Source organism: Mustelus asterias, chromosome 7 (assembly GCF_964213995.1).
Source record: "Mustelus asterias chromosome 7, sMusAst1.hap1.1, whole genome shotgun sequence".
Taxonomy (NCBI): Eukaryota; Metazoa; Chordata; class Chondrichthyes; order Carcharhiniformes; family Triakidae; genus Mustelus; species Mustelus asterias.
This window is the reverse complement of record NC_135807.1, coordinates 68,940,154-68,957,969: the sequence shown is the minus strand read 5'-3', so window position 1 is coordinate 68,957,969 and position 17,816 is coordinate 68,940,154. Positions and strand designations below refer to the sequence as shown.

The 17,816-nt window shown below is 42.4% G+C and overlaps 1 protein-coding gene across 1 annotated transcript in view; it reads right to left on the bottom strand.

Annotated features, from left to right (window-relative positions):
• The window catches only part of fam110b (family with sequence similarity 110 member B), a 138,920-nt gene extending 121,323 nt beyond the window's left edge, over positions 1-17,597 (bottom strand). The window contains exon 1 of the mRNA XM_078217076.1: positions 17,427-17,597. The gene's annotated coding sequence lies outside the window, so the exon portion shown is untranslated. The remainder of the gene's footprint in view (positions 1-17,426) is intronic.
• Positions 17,598-17,816: the final 219 nt, after the last annotated feature.

The following is a 17,816-nucleotide window of genomic DNA, read 5'->3' as shown; positions in this document are numbered from 1 at the left end:
GACAGAGTCATGTTGTGAATGGGAGGAACTAAGCTTAAAAAAAGAAATTTGCAGTTTCATTTTTTACAAGCAGTTGCTGCCTGGGCTGCTGGAAGAAACAGGTGTCTCTGTCTCTCAAAAAGTGTTCTGAAAGCTCCAGGACTGTTAAGCGAAGACAAGGAATTATGCCTTAAAGAGGAGGTTAAGTCTATAAAGGGAAATGTTGCTTGATTGGAACTCGTAGGATAGGTTAGCAGTTAAGAATTGTATTTAGTATTACAGTTTAGTATTGTTCAATTGTTAAAGGTTATGCTAATTCATTTGTTAGAATTATACTGTGCTGTTAAATAAAGTTAGTTTTGATAAAAGCTTCCCAGTGTGTGTCAGTAGGGTCACGCCTAAAGTGAAATATCTTATCCTCACACCAATGCCAAAATAGAAAATTGTTGAGGTCTGGTCGAACTTCATAAGATACCAGAAAAGGTTTCATAACACCTTTCTTTGAATAACTAACTATTTTCTTCTAAATTTTCAGGTTTTTAGGAAGGATTTTCTGGTATTGCCTGAAAAGGATAACGTTGCTCTGCACTCTGATATCAGTCTTCACTTTAAGATTTATCATTGGGGTCTTTTATCACCTTCTCCCTGTTCTGAATGGTTCGTTCTCTGTGAATTTATTTTCTCTTTGGGACTATTGCATACAATAACATACAGTAGCATGGTTCCTGTGTGTTCTGAAATTCACCATCATCTTCCAATGTATGGATATTTTTTGGTTTATTTTCTTGTTCGTTCGCCCAGTTGCTCAGGCTCTGGTGCCTCATCTACCAGCTTCTACGTTTGTTCTCAGAATGATTGGCCTTTCCACATGCTCTGCAGATTGATCTGTACTCACGTGTCTGTGGATTCACGAGGTCATCCATGTCTTCCTCTTTTGGGTATGATCATTTGTTGCTGCTACACTGCATCAACCTTGCTGCCTTTCTCTGGACTTAACTGGAGGTGGTTAGCCAGTATCTTCATCTGTCCTCTGACAGTATCTACAGATATCGTCAGCTAGTCTTTCCCGATTAGCACTTTCTAAACTTTACACTGTGCAGAATCCCAAATTAGTTAATAAATCAGCCTTTCATCTGTGTCCTTAAATTTCCATTTTCTAGCTGCATTTTTAAAAATGTTGTCATAACAATATCAATAGGCTCACCTAATTCCTGTCAAACCTTGAAATTCATATCAGTAGACCCAATTATTTGATTCTGGCTGGAGATGGGTGCAGGGGGTGGCACGGTGGCACAGTGGTTAGCACTGTTGCCTCACAGCGCCAGGAACGCGGGTTTGATTTCTGGCTTGGATCACTGTCTGTGCGGAGTCTGCACGTTCTCCCCGTGTCTGCGTGGGTTTCCTCTGGGTGCTCCGGTTTCCTCCCACAGTCCGAAAGATGTGCTGGTTAGGTGCATTGGCCAGGCTAAATTCTCCCTCTGTGTACCCGAACAGGTGCCGGAGTGTGGCGACTCGGCGATTTTCACAGTAACTTCATTGCAGTGTTAATGTAAGCCTACTTGTGACAATAAATAAACGAAACTAAACTATATTTTTCAAAAATTTTGTCTGGTCTTTCCTGTCCCCTTCAGTAAGCTCCAAGCTGTTAATTTAATTCTATATCTCCTATCGACAGAAGCATAAAGCTGACCCTCTCTTCATTAATAGCGTCTTTTAGGAAACGGAATATCAATCTGCACTTTTAAGTCAATGATCTGTGGAAGTATCCCAAGGAGATCATCAGCTTCCCAATTCACTATCGGCTGTAGATGGACGATTCACTTTTCATTTTCAGTTTCTCTTCTGGCACGAATGTGGGTCGATTTTCCAAGTCTGCACTAAATTAGTTTAAAATATTTTTGGTTTGCTCAGACACTTGCTGTCACCATGTTGTGTTTTCTTGTCGCCTTTCGGTTTCCAGATTAATAAATCACATTTTAAGCTTGGAAAGATTAGAAACTCTGGGCAGAATTCTCCCAAGCCCCCACAAGCAGGGGGAGGGGGGAGCGGTTGGGGGGGGGGGGGGGGGGGGGGGTGGGGGGGGGGAGTGGGGGTGGAGGATGTCCAGAAATTGGTTTCACGTTGGTGTGAATTTATAGTGTGACCTTCTGCTGGAGCCCGCCATGATGGGGTCAGAAAACTCGCCAGAGGCCAGCGCGAACCACATTTGCATCCTGTTATTAAGATGAAGGCTCCATGTCAGATTTTCCAAACCGATGGGGGAATACTTGAGGAACACGTTCAGAGCAATGGGCCGTGTAGATGTCAGGGTTCATCCGAACAATGCTTGGGGCTACCTCCGGAAATCAGGATGGCGGCCGCCTGCAAACCTGGAACACCATGACAGTGGGTGTGGGGTGCATCTGTAGAATCACTACAGTGCAGAAGGAGGTCATTTGGCCCATCGAGTCTGCACCAACTCTTCAACAGAGCATCTTACCCAAGCCCATCCACGTAACCCCACATATTTACCCATCTTATTCCCTTAACCTACACATCTTTGGACACTAAGGGGAATTCCATCTAACTTGCCCACCTTTGGACTGTGGCAGGAAGCCGGAGTATGCAGAGAAAACCCATGCAGACACAGGGAGATCTCCACACAGTCACCCAAGATCGAACCCGGGTCTTTGGCACTGAGGCACCAGTGTTAACCACTGTGCCACCATGCCATTCGTAATGCCACCGTGCTGCAGGTGGACCTTCCAGATTAGGTGTCCTGGAGCAGCACATCTTCCAGTATTAGAATATACCTGGAGCTTCATCTTCATTTTCAGGTGGTCCATCTTCTTTCTTCAATAGTGTTGAGCACCTTTCCAAGATGGCACCTGGACACTATGGTAGACTACATACCATTCAGGCCTGCCACGCCACTGAATGCCATGTGAAACACCAGGTGCATAATGAGGTCAGGGCCAGAAAATTTGGTGCGTTATCGTGCTGGCATATTCCCACCTTGGCACTCACTAAAATGGGAACATTCCACCTGCTGTCCAGTACAAGGGAGTGGATTGAACTGGCTCTGTACAGATCACATTGGTCTCTGGTGCAGCTATGAAATGTGGCCCCCCTGGAACACTTGCACAACATACGGTTTCCTAGAAAAGTATGTGCTAACTATCTAGAGACGATATAACACTATAAAATTCAGAACATTCCTCGCAATGGCTTCTCTTTCCATCCATACACTGGCCCTTGGTGACATCATTTGCATACTCAAGGTCATCATTGCTCTTGATCTCCCAAACTTTACAGATGATAGAAAAATGTATATAAAAGAGAAAAATGTAATGATTTTACTGGAGCTCGTTTGATTTTTGAACAATGTCAAAAGCGAGGTGCTTTCTCAGTCATTATAATCTCCCACTACAAATCTTCAATATCACTTTATTGCACTGAACAGGATTTTCTAAAGGGTTCAGTTGTTTTTATTTTTTTTTAAAACTGAAGACATTGCAGAGTCAGCATGAAAAGCAGAATGAAGCTTTTAGCAAATGTGTTTAAAAAGCAGAAACATTAATTCTCATTTCATATCAAGTTACATGAAGAATGCCATGCAGAAAAGCCTGACTCAGATATTTTCACAAAACTAATCCCAATGATATCCTATACCAAGGACTGGAAAATGTTACGATGGATCGGAACCATCTTACACACAAGACTGGGGCAGATTTTTCTCTGGTGTCAGGACAACTCCTCAATGCAAGTCCAGGTGACTGGGAGCAAAATAGAGTAAGTAGCTATACCACCAGCTCTTTCTCCCCCCCCACAGGCTGCCATTTCAGAGATTCTGTACTGGAAATAACACTTGAGCACTGTAGACCAGGTCATGACCTGACTACATGATGGCAGGGTCATGTGGAGTGTCACAGAGGTGGAGCTTGGCAGATTTACCCAGGGCCCTCGGGCAAAGTAGGTGCATTAATGAGAGTTTGCATGCTAAGTTAATAAATCTCCTGTTTGTTGAGAATCCCTTGTGCAGTTTTGATTAACAGGCCACGCAGAACTACAAGGTGTTGGGGCTGGCAGTGTGGTACAGGGACTTTGAAGCATTACCCCACTTGTCTTCGATGATAGCATGGTGGACAATTGGGACAGATTCTATGGTGCAGCATTGTCTGGGGGGAAAAAAACAAAAAAGGTACAAGCCTATACTCTGCTGAACCTAGCAAGTTCCTCAGTGATCATGAAGTTTAGATTGATTCAGAAGAACATGAGGACCCCACAATTATCCTACAGATATTTGAAGAAATATGCTCACTTAAACAACTTTAGACTGTCACATATTCCATTCTATTCATTGAACCATTCAAATCAATCCAGTCCTACATGGACACACTCAAGGTCTTAACGGAAAAATGTGCATTTGGAGCATTAAAATTTGATCGGTTGGTAGGGGGCATAGAAAACGATGCATTCCGTAAACAGCTACTGAAATAGAAGCACCTGACTCTACAGTCTGCTTTCAAAATGTGCATTTTTAAATTAGTCTGAGATCGAACAGAGAATTCAGATGGGGAAACAGTATGGTTTAGGAGGGAAGCAGAGATATGTGCAGTGTAGGGAGTGCTCTGGATCAATTGCAGCAGCCAGTGTGTGCAATCGATGAACAATTTGAAGCACTGCGTAAAGATTTGCGGTGGGAGATCACACCATTTTGGTGTGACATGTTGAATATTTTCAGTTCAGGGGGCACCCTGTACCAACTGCAGCGGCCAGCACCCTCCAAACACAATGTTTCACCTTGGGGAAAAAAGTGCAATCGTTGTGCAGATCTAAATGGCTGCAGTTTCTTACCTATGCCAGCAGTACCCCACCACCCCTTCCAGTCACTTTGCCAGGGACAGGCATGTAACTAGGATCAGTGACTTGCAATGTCATCTGAATGACACAACCAAGGCACCATCAATGCAATCATCCATACTAATCAGCCACTTAAATTCACTACACTACCACAGATAATCACAGCCAATGCCAAGTTAAAAGTAAAAATCAACAGGGGGCAAAGCACAATATCCTATCCCGAAACAGACTGCAAGGAATCAACCCAGAGACAACACTAGAGCCCAACTAGCAGTCCGACCTTGTGGTTTATAGTGCACAACAAATCACCACCAAGGGCGTGGCCATTCTCCGCTGCATACAGGGAAACTTCAACTTCCACATGTGGCCCAAAATCTCAAGCTGCTACTAGGACTCAGGACTACATCTAGTCAGGGGATCATTCACCTTGGACCAGTCCATACCCCAGAGATGACAACGTACATTTTCAGACAATCAGCAAGTTATCTGTTATATGCCATAGGAGATTAGATGACTCAATCGCACCAACAGTGTGCGCCAAGATGGATACCAGTTGCGATGAAGCAGAAAGGAATCATCAAATGACAGAAATGTGCATAATTTCTGCAGTGGAAGAGTCATCCCATGAAGACAGAAGAACAGATCACCTCAGACATGCTACAAACAAGAGTGTTTAGTGTGTTAGATGCAAAAATGTGGATTTTGGCAAATCCCATTGGATCTGGCAGCCTCAAGATTGACCACATTCATGTCCCTGGTTTTAAAGAAGGCCATTCAGCCTATCGAGTCTGTACCAACCTCAATCCCACCCAGGTCATATCCCCATAACCCCATTAATTTACCCTAGCTAATCCCCCTATCACTAAGGGGCAATTTAGCATGGTAAATCCACCTAACCTGCACATCTTTGGACTGTGGGAGGAAACCGGAGCACCCAGAGGAAACCCACGCAAACACGGGGAGAACGTGCGAACTCCGCACAGATAGTGATCCAAACCGGGAATCGAACCTGGGTCCCTGGCGCTGTGAGGCAGCGGTGCTAATCACTGTGCCACCGTGTTTCCCCTTGTGGCATCTCCACTGGCAGTGAGGTTTTTCAGTGCTATGAAACAGCTCTTTGCAGATCAACCATGTGAAATCATAGTTGATGACATCCTGGTCTGAAGTTGTAGCTGAACATGCTAGGCATCTTCATCATGTCCTAAAGAAAGTCAGGCTCAGCCCTATAAAGTGTCCATTCAGGGTCAATCAGGTGCAGTATGTGGACCAGCTGCTGACAGATGGTGATGTAAATCCTGATCCAGAGAGACGACTCTGGCCATCCACCACCTGGACATTCTGGTCGATAAGCAGCTTTGCAGCATTTCCTGGGTTATGACAAAATACTTCAATTATGAAACTCCACGCTTGGCATACCGCAAAACTCATTACTGACAATGCCTGCCAGCTTGTCTGCCGAATTCTATACCTTTTCCTCCACTTGGGATTTTCATCACTAACAAGCAGCCCTTTATATCCACAGTCCAATGGGCTCAGAGAGCTTTATCTCTGCCAAACATCTTCTGGAAAAGTGTGCACAGGACAACACCAATTTCTATGCTGCATTTCCAAGCCTGAGTAACCTTCCCCAACAGGACCCGCCCTTGTCAACTCAACGGCTCTTTAGATGCACCAAAATCATGATCCCAAACACCAGGCCATGTTGCAGCCAGAACTTGTACCCAACGTACATCAAAGCGCTGCTATAATGCATATTAAATAACAAGGTGCACAATGACAAACACACCCACACTCTAGGTTTTCTAGCATTGGGCCAAACAATCCATGTGAAGACCGCAGGAGGCTACGACCAGTTAGCAGTGGTCAGCAACAAGGCCCTACAGCCTAACTACTAGCCTGGTGACCGGTATATAGGCAATTGCCATCACCTGTTGCCAGTAGCCGAGCCGCCACCAGCAGCCGATTACTCAGATCGACTACTTTTCCTGGACCTCAAGTCCCACATGTCCCCCCATCCTGAACTCCATTGGGAGGCCTGCGTGGCCAGTGCAAGGCCTTTACACTGCACAAATGATGTGCTTTGCATCCCCACCCCAATGCGCACTGCCAACAGGACTGTCCCACCTGCAGGTGTCTATACACGTTCCAGATACTTGAGCAGGCCTAACATGCAGTGGGTCATGTATTAAACTGTCTGGATTGATCAAAACTATTCTTGTCTGTTTTACTTTTGCTTTTCTCCCAACCTATTCTGAAAGAAGGGGCAAGGAATGTACACAATGGATGATACAACGGGCTATGCACTAATCAAGAGCCAAGTTGGAGTTCTATTGTTCAAGGCACACAGATTATGCACCAACTGCACGAGTCAACTTGGTGTTCCATCTGTTGGTACATGCTTAGTTGGACAGTTGTGTGTACACTGTTACATTTCACCGCCAGAGCACAAACTAAATGGGGAGAATGTAGACCAGGCCATCACATGGCTATGCAGTCGTGTGGAGTGTCATGGGATGGAGCTTGGCAGAATTATCTGGGATATCAGGCAGAGGTGGCGAGATAATGACAGTTTGTATGTTTAGTTAATAAATCTCCTGTTTGTTAAAAGTCCCTTGTGCAGTCATTGATTAAACGGACCACGCAGAACTACAGGTACTCGAAGTTTGTCCAAATGACTGAGCTAACAGAGATAACATGGGAAACAATGGGAATAAATCCTACAACCATTTCCCACCACAGCAATGTCAGGAATATCAGGCGTTCCAGTCATTGACCTTTGCTGTGTCATGCAGTGAACTTGAAATTTAATTTAACCCCAGCAGCTTGTGCAATTGATCACATGGCTGACTTCAATATTTTTTAAATTAAAAATTATATTTTCTTTGGCTGGCCCACGAATAGATAGTAGGATATGCTACTGCAGGCTGAAAAGGCGATCTCCATTCATTGTCGAAAATGGGGGCTGGGGAGGGAGGTGGGAAAATGAGGAGAACAGCTGATACAAGTATGAATCACGCTGAATTTATTGAAATGAGTGACAGTGAGAAATCAGTCTGAAAAGAATTTTAGGCCCACGGAAGTTGCGCCAGTGTGACAGCCTGAAGGAACTCAGCCTCGGAGATCAGGGATTGATTCTGAACAGCATTCAGCAGCAAGGTGCACATTCAAACCTTGCACTGGATGAATCATTTGATGTCGAGGTGAAGCTCAAATGATTTTTTTGTGTGTTATTTGTCCAATGATTGTGAGAAACTTACTTATTGATAATGGATAAATAAAATAGGGCATGGTTATCAAGGAAGAAGAGATGTTAGAAAGTCAAGTTACTTACTAGTCCAGATGTTAGTGTGCTCAGTATGACTTCCTGTAATAATAAAAATGTTGTCAATATGGAAGGTATATCAATGTAACTTGGAATGTGCTTTAATTTAGTTTGGGAAAATCCAGCCGTCATATTTTTAATAATGAAATCATAGAATCTCTACAATGCAGAGGCAGGCCATTCGGTCCAATGAGTCTGCACCAACTCTCTGACAGAGCATCTTACTCAGACCCTATCCCCGTACCGCCACATATTTATCCCACTAATTCCCCTAACCCACACATCTTGAGACACCAAGGGGCAATTCAGCATGGCTAATCCACTGAACCGAAACATCTTTGAACTGTGGGAAGAAACCGGAGCACCCGGAGGAAACCCGAGCAGGCACGGGGAGAACGTGCAAGCTCCATACAGACAGGTTCACCCATGGTCTGAATCGAACCCAGGCCCCTGGCACTGTGAGGCCATGATGTGGAGATGCCGGCGTTGGACTGGGGTAAGTACAGTAAGCAGTCTCACAATACCAGGTTAAAGTCCAATCAGGTTGAAGTCCAAGGTTGGACTTTAACCTGGCGCTGTGAGACTTCTTACTGTGAGGCAGCAGTACTAACCACTGTGCTACCATGTTGTTTAGTTTCCAAACAGAAATGATTTCATTTCATTTCTTACTCAAAATCAATAACCTTGATTTGCTGAAATTTTATTGCTACATTTTTATTCATGAATTTAGTAAGAATATATTAAAATACTTGCATCTGTTTTTTTACAACCTCAGGATGCCCATGTAAATGAAGTAATTTTGAAACACAGTATGATGTAATGTTAACAACACAGCCTCTAATTTATGCACAGCAAACTCCTATAAACAGCAAATGAAATAAATGACCAGAAGTCTGCTTCAATTATTTTGGTTTGAGGGATAAATATTGTCCAGGGTACGCAGGATAACTATCCTCCTCTTCCTTGATAAATGACTAGGTATCTTGCATGTCATCCAGGGACGGCAATAGGGGCCTCGGCTTAACGTCCCATTCAAAAAATACAGCTCTGACATAGTCTGCAGACTACATTGAAAATATCCACAGTAACATTTTAATTAAGACGCTTTCACCACAATGGAATACCTGGTTCTACTGGAATTAACCTGAGCTTTGAAATGATAGCCACTGCTTAAGTACTATAAATAAATCATTGTGGCATTCTTGAATTACAGCTGCTGCGGAATAGATAATCTCAAGGGATCAAATCCAATGACAAATCTTTAAATTTTAAACTAGCAGATATGACTTTTAAAAATAGAAGTCATGGTGTAAATCGCAGTTTGTCGATAACTTCACCTTCACAAAAAACCCAAATGCTAGTTTATGGAAATATGATTTTGAAAGATAAATAAATAGAATACAGGAACAGATGTGTATGAACGCTCAGCTAGCCTGCTCCAAAGTCCCATTCCTTAACGTACAGAAGATGCATGTAGAGAAGATACAAACTTGCATGAAGAAAATACAAATGCCTGGAATTTGAAAGCGAAATGAGAACTAATTTAATTCTAATTGTGAATGGTAGAAGGCAAAAGGGTCTCGAAAATCAGATGCTACAGAGATGACTCCAGTCATAATTGACCAGAATCCCACACGAGAACCTTAAATCTGGCATCTCAGTTTTATCATATAATCTGGTAAACATAATGCAGATAGATATAGCTCTATATCTTTCTCTCCAATTACAACCAGTGGGACTTGGATTGGACAGGACTAAAACTGCCAGCATCCACTGGAACAAAAATGTCTCATGCATAATTGAGAAGCACACACAAGAAAACCTCAGTTTTCCAGAATGGCCTTTGTAAATAAAGAGTAAGAGGGCATCTAAATGTTTCTTTGCCGGTAGCACAGGGGTGGGACAGGGGACAAAGATGAACTTTAGTATCGCTTCAACTTTTCGAATGGAGTTTACAATCAGTTTCGTGAAGTGAGCTTGCTCGAAATGTATCCTTAAGCCAGCCAAATGCATATAAATTATGATTTTCATACTCATAAAAAAGTATTAATTTTATGGCGAGGTCCCGGCGTCTTCCAATAGTCGGTGGCAATAGTTCAAAGCCATACTTACCATACTTACAGCCAGAAAGAGTGCCTCACAATTTAAGGCCCAGATTTTTTGAAAGCCATTAGTTAAATTCGCAATCTCATTGGGTGCATAAAATGGTTTACTGGATTAATTTTCAGTTTAATAGCACCTTGTAAACCTGAAGATTTATATAATTCATTTATTAGAAGCTAGAAGGCAACATTAGGAACGTAAGTGAATTATAAAAGAGCAGCAGTTTTCTCTACACTCACCCATTATACCCAGAATTCTGCCCTCCACCAATTTGCATCTATTTGTGCATTCCCAATTTCCTTTGCTCCTCTTCAGGTTTTCTGCTTTACTCTGGAATTCTCGAGTATCTTTATTCCTTTAAAATTCTTCTTAAAAATCTCTCTCTGAGACTTGTCATTTTTTGCCTGATTATATTCCTGTGAAGCGCTATGGGAAAGGTGGTTTACTACAAGCTATATAAATGCAAGCTATAGGGAAGAGGACTTTCACCTGCAGAAGAACTGAAGATTTTTTTCCCCCAAGTGTTCCAAAAGGTGGGTCTACCCCATACCAAAGCTATATTCCAATCAACACCTCCAAGATGAAAACACACCAATCCAAAATGCTTCCTTGTTTGCTTAATGAGCATTTGCACAAATACACAGATCTTTCTATAATTTTCCCAAGTACTTCAAGTAAACCAAATTAATCAAGTAAACTGGAGGTTGCAAGCCAAACATTGCATCTATATTTCGGAAACAAAAGTAAAAACAGCAACATGGGGTGTGCGACGTTCTAATGATACTGGGCTAGCAATCTAAAGGTCAAGAGATCCAACACTACCGTGGCAAGCTGAGAGACTAAATTCAAGGGAAAGAGAAGAAATCATGAAAGTTGCAGAAATACTTCAGAAAATGAACACTGCCAGTTCAAGCTGGAATACTCAGATATTGGTTAATGCTTAATGCCTGCTATTTAGAACAACAATTTGCACTTTTACTCCACAAATTGCATCCCTATTGTAGAAAATATCCTGACATCTCTTACAGAAGGGAGGACAAAAAGATAAAGGAAGAGAGAACAAAAAGGACAAAGGAATGGATCATTGTATTAATCAAGAGAGGATATATATGTACAAAAAGGTAAATGTCAGAACATGACAACTTATTATTGGTCTTCTTGCAGGTGATTGAGATATTAATAGATCAAAAGTGACAGCAAAGCACTTCCACAATTATAAACAAGGCAGAAAAATGATCGCACTCATGATTTACGATGTTGCGCACTTTTAGCGTTTATTTGCTGCAGCAGATCGGAGTCCAAAAAACACTCCTGCAATAAATCAGAAGACTCATACAGGTACAGTACGCTTATGCCAGACAGCAGCTAAACTACACAACACAGAATCAAAAGTCTCACTTACTGTTATTGCCAGTTCTTCTTTCTGCAGCTGGATCAGATTTCTGATTCTACACAGGATTAGGAAGCAGTAAAACAAAATGCCAGTTCTGTAAAAGCTGTGGCCATTTATCAACAGATGACTGACCAGGGTACCATTTTCCTGCTGTTCTCTGAAATGGCTTCCCTCCCGCCAGAAACATTTCAGACGACCAAGCACTCCAGCCAGTGGTTACACAAACAGATGTCTGACAAAGTAACCAGAGGACGATATATTTGGTTTATCACAGTGATCTCACCTTACAGGTTGTAATACATGATGCAAGATAATCAAGTCAATCTGTTGATACACAATCCTGCTGAGACTTGCATATTACAGTAAACATATACTCTCCCATTATTCAGATCCACAGACCATTACAAAAATTATATTTTACATCATGTATTAAAGTTTTGCGAATATTTTGTATGGGGCTGGGGGTGGGGGGTGGAATTACTACATTTTGGCAGAAAAGATTAGTAAGCTTCTGATTCTAAACATCACAACAGAATTCAATTGATCATGGGTCACTATAATGTGCAACTATAATTAAGTATAAATCTGCACTGGCATAAAAATTAAAAGGCAAATGATAAAAAGGGGGCTTTTCTACATTCATGCAATTTTGTTAATATAGAAGTTTCAGCAAAATAAATGCATTCTCCCAAAGTGTGCGCCAGCAATGAAGCATTCTGTAGTTAACTTAAAGTAATTGTAGCCCACCATATTCATAAACTACCCACCCTACCCAAAAGTTAAAAATGTGGTTTGGGCTCCCTCCCACTCGTAGGCCAAGGCGGCACGGTAGCACAGTGGTTAGCACTGCTGCTTCACAGCTCCAGGGTCCCGGGTTCGATTCCCGGCTCGGGTCACTGTCTGTGTGGAGTTTGCACATTCTCCTCGTGTCTGCGTGGGTTTCCTCCGGGTGCTCCGGTTTCCTCCCACAGTCCAAAGATGTGCAGGTTAGGTTGATTGGCCAGGTTAAAAATTGTCCCTTAGAGTCCTGGGATGCGTAGGTTAGAGGGATTAGCGGGTAAAATGTGTGGGGGTAGGGCCTGGGTGGAATTGTGGTCGGTGCAGACTCGATGGGCCGAATGGCCTTCTTCTGCACTGTAGGGTTTCTATGTATAGTTACATATACTTTTCTTTTACAATTATAGATTTGGGCAACTCTGGAAAGACCACATACGTTTCCCATTACTAGCTGCCCTGATAATGCTGTGGTGGGCCTTCTCCACAAAACTTCACAGTGCCTTCTCATGATGCTGTTTCGAGAATTCCATGATGTTCCCCCAGGCACAGAGACAACAAACACACATGTCCAAGTCAGAGCAGTGCGCAATTTGGAGTTGATGGCTTTCTCACAATATGTCTACACTTGTCCATCACAGTAGCCCCATTCCTGATCTTTTAATGGGTGGGTTAGTCAAGTAGTTGAAGATCATTCCATTAAAAAATACTTGCAATTGTATCCTTGAGCTGCAATGGCAGGTCTTACGGAAAAGAATGGACCCGGTCCATCAGCCTATTCTGCCATTCAGTTAGATCATGGTCGATTTGTACCATAACACCATCTACTATCTTGGTTGTGTCTTTTACTACCCTTGCCTAACAAAAATCTACTCTTTTTTTATTTACAACTACTTTAGCCCAAAGCTCTTAAACTCCTCTCTCTCTCCTCCTCTATTCCAAACTACCAAACCAGAGGAACTTGTTTCTATCTATCCGATATTCATCTTAAATACCTCAATTAGATTGCCTGTTAATCTTCTATACACAAGGGAATACAGGACTAATCTATGCAAACCTGGCCTCAATTTAATCCCTTTCACTCTGTACTGCGTTCACACCAAGGCTAATATATCTGTTCAGGATTGCTATGCCCAAAATCAAATCCAATTTTATAAAATCGGGTCTAACCAGAGCTTTACGTCACATAACTTACCTCGTTTTGTTCTAGCACCTGAAGATAAAGAGCAACATTCCACTAGTCCTTTATAATCATTTTGGTTTTGTCCAGCAGTGATTCTATACTATAACCCCACAAATCATTTAGCTCATCCACAGTTCTGAGCTCCTCATGTCTCAGAATATGCTCCAAGCTAACATTTTGCATCCAAAGTGGATCACCTCATACTTCCGTACATTGAACTCAATCTGCTCATTTTGCCCAACCTTGTCTCTTAATCTATCAATGTCCTTTCTGCTCCCATCTACACTACCACCTAACTGTCATCAGAAAACTTGGCAACATGACTTTCATCCAATTAACTTGAGCAACTTATTAATAGTGAAATGCTAAAACTGTACTGATTATTTGGCAACACCACAAGCCATATGTTGCCAATTGGAGTAAGTTTTTCTCCAACCTTGAAACCAATTCCTTACCATGTCAATAGGGTGCCGCCATTTCCTTAAACTAGCACAACTACTTCCTGCGTAGCAGGTATGACTCCAGCCACTGGAGGATTTTCTCTTTGATTTCAATCCACTTATCCCTTCTCTTCATTGACCTCAGTTTTGCTAGGGCTCCTTGGTGCCAAACTAGTCAAATGTAGATTTGTTGTCAAGGGCAGCTATTTTCACTTTTACCTCTACAATATAGCGATTGCATCCATAAATGAATCAAGGTCATGTTGATGTAGCTAGATGGCAAGTCCTTATGCCTGGTAAGAGGCCGATGGGGTTTTTAAAAATGTATTTGATTTTTTGTGGATAGGATATACCTGGTCAATCTTCCATATTATTGGGCTGAGATCAATGTCTTATTTAGTTGTGTTGGGCAAGCTCAGTATGAGAGCACCAAGCTCTGTTGTACAGGTATTCAGAACTAGTCAGGATTTTGTCAAGGCCTATCGTCTTTGTTGCTCCAGTACATTCAGCTACCTCCTGTATACGCTTTGTAAAGATAGACAAACGTTAAGTATTACATATTTAACAGGACAGCAATATAAAAACTGCAGAGCATTTTATTCAGCTATCACTAGTTGGTTTAAAGAACAAACAATTGTCATAAATACAAGAACATCTCATTCTGAAACCCAACTGCAACAGTGCTCAGTAAATCCTTAGCTTTAACTGCAATTTAACCCAACTAGTCACCATAAATGATAGTAATGTAACCAAATATCTCCATTTTTCAGGGACAGACCCTAGATGAGGTCCTCTGTGGACAAGCAATGTTCCCAGAGGAGCAGACCTCGTTTCATGAATGTCATCCTGACTTTTAAATACTTGGTCTCGATTATGACTAATGTACAAGTGAGTTGCAGCACAATTGCCTTGGATAAAGATGCCTGCTAAACATCTAAATAATTATCAGTGAGAAAATTCAGAATGTTTCTTTTATTATGATTATTAGCCAAAACATAGATGGTACAACACCATTGCCGTTGCCATAGTTACAATTCTGACTGAATGGTGTATGACATAGAAAACACACAGGATTTGAGATCCTGTGTAAAGTGAAAATGGTGTTGTTAAAGTGTAATGTTGCTTTACCAGACAACCTCAAAGGGATTTTCCATATTTACTACCAATTAGAAATAAACATTTGTATCATGTTCAGTATGCCAGTCAATATTTTTCATTTGGAATGGAGGCAAGGATATCTATAAAGGAAAGTGGGGATACCACAAAACAGAAAGCTGTTCTTACAGAATGTGCTCATCAAGTTCTGTATCCGATTGTTTTTTGCAAGCCAAGCCAACACAGATTAGCCTATAAACAAAGGATAAAAAAACACTAACATTCCTGAGCCATATTATTGTATTATTTCTAAAGGGCATCTGAATGTTCTTCAATAGTGTGATGTCTCATCTGTGATAATTATATGCATACGTTGTCAACTGTAGTGTATTATCTGCACCTCTTAAAATATAGGCTGCTTAAAAAATGTTTTCCCTGATACACTAGGCAACCTACATTTTCCTTCTTGGTTACTTGACTGAACTCCCACCCAGTCTTCTCAGATTCGGTTTAGAAAACATGACTAGCATCTGCAGTCAAATTTCATTATTACAGAAGAAAAGATATAGACGAGGTCTTCAAGTCAGAGGTAGTTTACCAACTATTGAAACTTATCTTCGCCCAGTTGCAATGCAAGACTCCTACACCAACTGAAGGTGACCTTTCCACAAATACTGGAGGCTAGCCGCCCCTCACTGCATGCTGCACAAAGCATTCAATGTCCCACAAGACGTTTCAAGGCGGATGCACATTTTCATCCATTCTCTCTCCTTGTCCACCCAAGTCAGATCACTATCCCGGCATTAAAATCATGGGAGTCTCTGGCAGAGGCAAACGTATAGAGAGAGGCCCCTCCTCTCACCCACACATTTGGATGACTTCCACTTTAATTTTACAACGCGTCATGAGCTAAATTACTCCACTTTAAGGTGACATATAAGAGGAAGTGCAGGTCTTTCCACTACTCTTTACATATGACCCAATGTTCTAGTCCACACATCCTACCATAATCAGAGCCTGGAGCCCCAAAGTGCTCTGGTTGCTTGACCCTAATGCTGGTATTATCAAACCTTGTATTTTATCTAGGTTGATTTTAAATGTCACGTTTCCAACAATGGAGTCTTCATGGTTCCTCTATATTCGAGGATTATCAAAAATGATTCAAGGTTCTGACAATCAAGGATTCCTGGCACTAAAATCTATTCTACCTCTTTCATACCAACCCTAGATTTCTGAAGCAATTGTTTGCGATGTTGTGACAAGAGATACAATTTCAAAAATCATGAGCGGTCTGAGCAGGGTCGATAGGGAGAAACTGTTGCCTCATTCAAGCACCAAGAGTGAGAGGGCACAGATTAAAAGCAATTGGCAAAAACGACATGAGAAAAAAACTTTTTCACACAGTGAGTGATGAGGGTGTGGAATGCACAGGCTGAGTGTGTGGTGGCGAGATGTTGAATGGGGACATTCTAGAGGAAATTGGACGAGTATTTGGAAAGAAACAAGGTGCAGGGTTACTGGGGAGAATGGCACCAGGTGAAACGCACATTCCGAGGGAAGACACGATGGGCCGGATGGCCTCCTCCTGCGCTGTAACTGATTATAATTGTAAAACCACTGCCAGCTTCAATTTAAAACAAAATGATGAGCTGTTGCGTTACTTCAGTTGGGATATTCTGCCTAGCCACGTCCCGAAGTTCATGTTTAGAGGTCGGTTTACATCCACTGGAATTTCTTACAGCTTATAGCTGCCCCCCTGCCCAGCCGAGCCCTTTAACCCTTTTCTGAGCCACTTTTACTCCTTGGAAGTAATATCGCTGACTATTTTTTTAAAATAGCCTCATGTAAATGTGCTTTAAATCCATGAACAATATGTAACGGCGGCTCCCCCCACTCGCCTTTTTTCTTCCTCCAAAGAGCTTGCAGTGGCACCTAGAGTTAAACATTTTCCTAAACAAATGCTGGCTGGAACTTCCTTTTTCTTGCTCCACTCATGACCTTTCCACTTCATTCAAAAAAAACACACACACACAAAGAGCGACAGGCGGCAAGAAGCAAAGACCTTCTCCCAGCTCTTAGCAACTTGAAAATAATACAAAATGCCAAGAAGCTTCTGAAACGTTCAGAGGCTTTTCTGCCCATCTCTCCCCCTCCCCGCCCCAGGACAGAGACAATTCCAGGGGACGGGGAAGCGGAGCCTCAGCTGGGATCCACCGACTGTGGAAATGCAGCCAACCCGCAATTGCAAGGGGTTGCCCATCTTTTAGAAAAAAAACATAAACAAGTCTCACTTACCAACAAAAAAAGGGAATGTAGGTTGCGATCTGATTCTTGGGTCCGGGGGTGCAAGTTGGAGGCCGGATCAGGTTGAGCTGGAGACAATGTAACCCGGCATTGTAACCCAGAGCAACATTGTAAGGCAGCTCCAGCAGCGATACTGTGAGACAGAGAGAGCTGCTTCCACACTCAGGCAGACTCCCTCCCAGCAGCACAACCACCTCCAACCACACACACTCACACAGGGGATCAACCTTCCAACATCAACCCCTTCCTTCACCTCAACAGCTCCACTCCCATTGCCCACTGCAAACCCCTCCTGCCCAGCTTGTGCCAATAATGCCCGCTGCCACCATCCTCCCGAGAAATCGAGCACAAGCTTAACGTGGACCGACACTCTTGTTGGTC